The sequence below is a fragment of the Mus musculus genome, chromosome 4 (assembly GCF_000001635.26).
Source record: "Mus musculus strain C57BL/6J chromosome 4, GRCm38.p6 C57BL/6J".
Lineage (NCBI taxonomy): Eukaryota > Metazoa > Chordata > Mammalia > Rodentia > Muridae > Mus > Mus musculus.
Genome location: NC_000070.6, coordinates 54156663 through 54162662, shown reverse-complemented (window position 1 = coordinate 54162662; position 6000 = coordinate 54156663). Strand labels below are relative to the sequence as shown.

The following is a 6000-nucleotide window of genomic DNA, read 5'->3' as shown; positions in this document are numbered from 1 at the left end:
CACTTATGAAGTGGAGACTATTACAGATCATCTATAAACGTTTCAACCTCTATTAAAACGTCTTGCTTGAACCCACGCTTCAGTTGGTACTCTGGAGTGGTGTCCCTTGACTACCCTCCTGTCTCCAGGCAGGGCTCCACTGACAATACTCCAATTAGTCCAGGGCCCTAAATATGTGACACAAAGAACAAATGAGCATCCTAATTGGAAATTCAATACGTTCCACTAAGATTAGATTTCTCCGGCTTAAGGCTGCCTTCAGGTGGCTGTGTGCTCTCTCTTTGCCAGCTACCAGCACGGAAAGAGACAGAGAGAGCTACACACCCTCGGAAGGAGCAGACTGAAACTAAAACAAGCTATACCTGACCAGCAGGTCTCTTCCCTAGAGATCCCATGGAAGAGAACCAGCTTCTAGAATCCAGGGAGGAAACTGTTTTTTGGGTCCTAAACCACCCTGTTCTCATTGAAGCCTACTCTCCCTGGTTTGGTCTAAAGCAGTGTGCCTGTGCTCTGAACAGTTCCTGCCACACGCAGGCCTTTCTGCAGGCCTAATAATTTTGGTTTCCCTTGCTTCCCAGGTCCTTTAATCACCTTTTGTGGCTCTGCTCTGAATACTTCCTTGTCTGCATCCCTTTTAAGGGTGTGTAAACTCCCCAGACTCCTTCTGTCTGCAACTGTACTGAAACAAACATTTTACAACCCAGCTCACCCCGTCAACATCAGACAGAGCCATACTGCATTTATTCATAGCGAAATTAAAACCTACGTTAGGAAACACACTCATTGCCTTTTAATAGTGCTCATTTTAAAATCAAATCAGATCCATGAGAAATTCTGCTTGCACGGTGAGCAAATGTGATCGCAGGCTGCTTCCCTTTCGATGACAGCATGCACTGCCGGGCTGGGGCCCGTTTCTCAAAGCTTTTCTCCATCTTGTGCAGAAGTCTGGAGTCCATGTGTAAATTACAATCATCACCCTTTTACACCATCAGGAGTATGACCACAAGATTACAAATGTGTCTTCTGAAGAGCTAAGTTGGAATGGCTGCTATCAGATACAGAGATCTTCCTCTCCTGGTCTCAGACAGGCTGTTGTGAGCATGCTTAGCAGGTATATATGTGCTATAGGGGTGGCCACAGCTGGTACTGCACTGGCCTGCCTTCCCAGAAGGACACAGCCAGCCTGGGTCTGGCCCTTGAGTTCCATGCTGCCCTTGCTCTTGATGGCATTTATCACTATCTGAAAGGAAAAATATTTATTTTATTTGTGTCTGTATTTCTCACTACGTAGTAAAGAAGGCCCTGTACTGGCTTATCACTAAAATTAACTCCTTTCTCTGTGAATGTCTCACTTTTAAATAAGAAACATACCAAACTGTAAAATACCATGGAGATACCATAAAGAAACTAGTCCTGGCATTCCTGAGCCCATTTCCCTTGCTCTAATCTTCCTTCCTTCCTTCCTTCCTTCCTTCCTTCCTTCCTTCCTTCCTTCCTTCCTTCCTTCCTTTCTTTCTTCCTTTCTTTCTTCCTTTCTTTCTTTCTTTTTCAAAGCTTCTCCCACTCCTTATGTGTTATAGAAAACTTAATGTATAAGATGAATGACATTTCCCCCACCTTTTTTCATGAAAATGAAAGGCATATAAGGACCAGAAGATCTTGTACTGCTCACAAACGTGACCTAGAAACCTTGAAGAACAACTGACACATCAATGTTTAATATGTATTCAGTAGATGAGTTAAAAATAGCGGTTTCCAGTGCATAATAGTTGCTAAATAAATATCTGTTGACTCTATCACTGACAGTAGGATCAGGATTCCCTAAAGCCTATTTAGGGTTTGACTATGAAGTATCTCCCAAAAGGCTTATATGTTGCTCCCCAACTGGAAGATCTAGTCCCTAAGAGGTGATGGTCCTCTCAAGCTCTGACCTAATCTGTGGATTAATCCACTGATGGCTTGATAACTCAATAGCATCCCTGGAAGGCAGTAGAAGCCCTTGAATGCAGGAAAAAAATAAAAGAAGATCATTGGAGGACGTTCATGGGTTGGGTTGCCAGCTGGCTTTGATATGCATTTAGATCTGGGAGGCTCTGACCTCTCAATAGATTAATCCATGGATGGATTAGTAGGGTGATGTAATTGGAAGCTTGTGAAAAAGACAGATGGTAGAGCTTAGCTGGAGTGTGTAGGCCACTAGGAACATGGTCTGGAAAGATGTATTGTGTCTCCAGCACTTTCCTCACTTCCTCCTTCCTTGTGGCCATGAGATGAGCAACTCTGTCCCATAGTGTCCTTCTCTCCTGATGCTCTGCCTTGTCACAGGCTGAAAAGCAATAAGGCCGGTGACCATGGTGTGAAACCATAACCAAAATCAACCTTGCCTCCTTGAGACAGTTTCTCCCAGATCTTTCACACCATTGACAAATGATCACATGAGACAGAATCACTGTTAAGTCCATTGTGTAAGCAGAATAACATAAGCTTTGAGTAGTAACTTATCCAAAGTCAAGTATAAAGTGATCTGGACCAGTTACAGGTGGTCTGGATTCTTATCCAGCTAGCCCAATCCAGCAACCATACTTTTAATTCCAGACTACCAAAAGAACAATCATAGTTCTTTTATTTTTACAAGAAAGTTGGATATATTTGTGGAGTGAAACTATTTTTTTTAAAGATCTGAACCACTCATCTTGCCCAATAATGTAGTTAAGAATAAGTAATGAATACATTTTTCTAAAAGAATCAATGACAGCAAGCAATATGGAGAGATGAAATGGCAAGAGGGACACTGATTCAAACTAGAGGAAATAAAGAATGATGCAGAACAGTTGAGGGATTATGAATAGTAAAGGGGACAGTCATTCACAGCACAGGATGTGTTGTTTATCTATGACCCCACAACAAGCTACTTCTGGATTTTGTAGGTTAGAACTCAACCATGTCAGTATTTCTGTGCACATGGAGTTCTGAAGCATCCTTACTGGGCAATTCGAACTCTGCATTTCTCATGAAGATTCTTTTACCAAGTTACCAAAGCTGCAGTCACTTGAAGGCTTGACTGGAAAGAAGTTGCTTTTCAGGGCACCGCATCCAGATGGCGGAAAAGCTGTGCAGGTAATGATCTTCCCCACACAAACCTTTGGGAAGGTTGCCTGAGAGTCCTCTCAGCACAAACCATCAAAAAGAGAAGGGAGAACGGCAGAGCTGTCGGCTCAACAACTTAACCTTGGAAGCTGTGAGCATCGCTTTGATTTATTAGAGGCATGGAAGTCTCCAGTCTGATTCACATTCAAGGAATGGGAATTGGGCTCCACCTTTGGAAGAAAGGAGTGTCAAGGATTTTCAGAGATATTATAAGCTCACTGTCAAGGCAGCCTGTGAGAGAGAACAGGACACTTCCGGGAAGGATACATTATGAAAAGTTTTTGTTGACCAATGTCTTTCATTTGGGGATCTCTATTATTTTCACTATTTTTCATGTCATTCTATCAACTTTTTATATTGCAATCCTTTGATCCTTGCCATTCTGAAGACAGACACTTTACATAGTTCTTATCTACTTTATCCATCTCTATATATTTTTTAAATGCAGTTTTAAACTAGGAGTTCAGCAGTGATAAAACAAAAACATTTTAAAAATAGATCTTGCTCTCATAGCATTTGTATCCTACTAGATAATTCACACTTGTGGTCCACATAATAATCAGATATACTATGCCAAGGGGCCTGTTACATACAAAGTGCTATGGGTTGGGGGTAGTGGTTTAGCTCAATGGTAGAACACTTGACTAGCTAACCCAAGGCTCTGGGTTAGATCTCTACTAATGAAGAACACAAAAAAACAAAACAAAACAAGACAAAACAAGACCCCTTAAAACTAGAAGAAGTGCAAATGGATGCTGGAATGTAGAAGGTGCTATTTTTCTTCATGGAAGGTGCCTTGCTTTGTGTATAAAGGACCAGAATTTTGATCCCATATTAAGTGATGTACAACCTCCTATAACTCTTGCTCAGGTGATCCTATGCTCTCTTCTGAGTACTGTAGATACCTACATACATGCAACAGATATTCAGACACAAAAATATACAATACTAGTAGTAATAATGGTGATCAACATTTTCAAGTAAGTGTTAATCTACTGAGTTACTTTTTAAAAAAAGATTACAGTCTTTTTTTTCCAAGACACTTTTGATGGCAGTAGAGTGGATAGAATCAGTAGAGGCTGTGCTTTCATTGGCACGTGGAATAAAGAAGGAAGATTTAATGTGGCAGACATTTATCAAATCCAATGGACAGGATTTGATTATTAATTTCACAGGCAGAAAAGAGGTTAAGACTAACGTCTATATTTCTGGAAGGTAAATGATAGTCTCATTAACCAAGATTAAAAAAAAAAATAGGCAGAGGATGCAGATGGCCCTTGGAGAAGGAAAGAAAATAAACTTAGCTTTGAACATACTAGTTGGACTTGCCTTTAGGTCCATACTTGAAAGCTGTCATAGAGATGATTGAAATATGCAACTGGAGTTCCAAGGGAAGTTTCAACTAAAAATACACAGTTGGGAAATACTAGCATGTGTGTCCTAGTCAGACTTAGAGAACTGAAGGTAATTACTAAAAGTGGAAAAGACAGCCAAGAATGAATGGGACTCTGGAGAAAACCAGTGCATAAAGGGTGGAGACAAAGATAAAACAGGAAATAGGAAAAGGAGGAAGAAGCCAAGAGATTCCAGGCTAATAAACTCCACCCATCAGAGAGAGGATCGGTGGTGAAATAAAATGCAGGCATTAACCTTAAGACGCTGAAAACTCTACTTCCCAATCATTAGTCGAGACAGTCACAGTCATCAGAGCACTTTTAAGAAGTCGCTCTGGGATGGAATCCAGCTGCAGCCAATTGAGAGGTAAAAGAGGGGTGAGTGAGTGAAGGCAGATAGACCATATTCACCCACAGCTTAATGTAAAGAGCCGCAGAGAGATTGGTGTGATTTTTCTAAAAGGAGAAGTGATACGGGGTCCAGACCATTCCTTTCCAACAGGGTTATGTCTTCAGGATTGTTCATCTCAGCCTAAACTCAAAAACAAAAGAATTCCATATTCCCTGCGGGTCTTGCAGCCTCTTCTGTCAAAGCTTGTCAGAAATGGGAAGTACTTTAAAACGGCAGGGAGAAGACATAAAACAAGCACAGCATGGCGACTTCAAGACTGGATGCCACCAACCCAATAGAATCCAAATTTAGTACATCTCAGTCACTACATCCAATGGGAAAAACCCTCAGGTCCCAAAGGAGCAGATTCTCAGGGGAAAAATGTATCAAATGTCTTGAAGTAAGTACGATTGAACTAATTAGTAATGAAGACAACCCAAATATATATATGGAAACTTTCCCTTTAACACAAGCTAAGCCAATGAGTACAAAAATCTTAGATTTATGCTACTTATCATCCCAGACACATTTTTATCATTTATCAAGGCATAGCTATGGAGAATAAAAATCTGGACATAAATTTTCACATTGGTAAACTGAAGGACAGTCCTAAGGAGCTCCTAAAGGCAGAGGAGTGCCATCGAATGGGTCTGTAATTAGCTCTCTGGTGGGTAAATCTGGGCATTTTAGCAGAGCTTCGCCAATCAATCTCAGTTACCAGGAAGAACAGAGCAGCAGAAGCAGACTCCAAAGACTAGACAGACGATCCACTGAAAAAGGTCTAACCAAGAGTGAGTTCTGTTGCTCTGAAAGTGAAAACATTATGAAAAGCACATTGAGAAGACAAAAAATAGAGAAGGATGCTATTGTTGAATCTAATATCCTCACATGAGAGCTGGTATGGGGAGTGTTTTTTTAATAACAGTCAAAACACCATCACACATTGACTGCGTGGCTTCATTTCACAAACATTCAACAACCATCAACCCATCTACCAGAAGGATTTTTTTTCTTAATGATCAGCAAATGAAACAAACTTTTTCCTGACCTTGTCAGCTTCACATTTTA

The 6000-nt window shown here is 40.8% G+C and overlaps 1 long non-coding RNA gene across 1 annotated transcript in view; it reads right to left on the bottom strand.

Annotated features, from left to right (window-relative positions):
* Nucleotides 1-247: 247 nt before the first annotated feature.
* Gm52738 overlaps nucleotides 248-6000 on the bottom strand; it is a 90372-nt gene continuing 84619 nt past the window's right edge. Inside the window, exon 3 of the long non-coding RNA XR_003955411.1 lies at nucleotides 248-1240. This is a non-coding gene — a long non-coding RNA (predicted gene, 52738). The remainder of the gene's footprint in view (nucleotides 1241-6000) is intronic.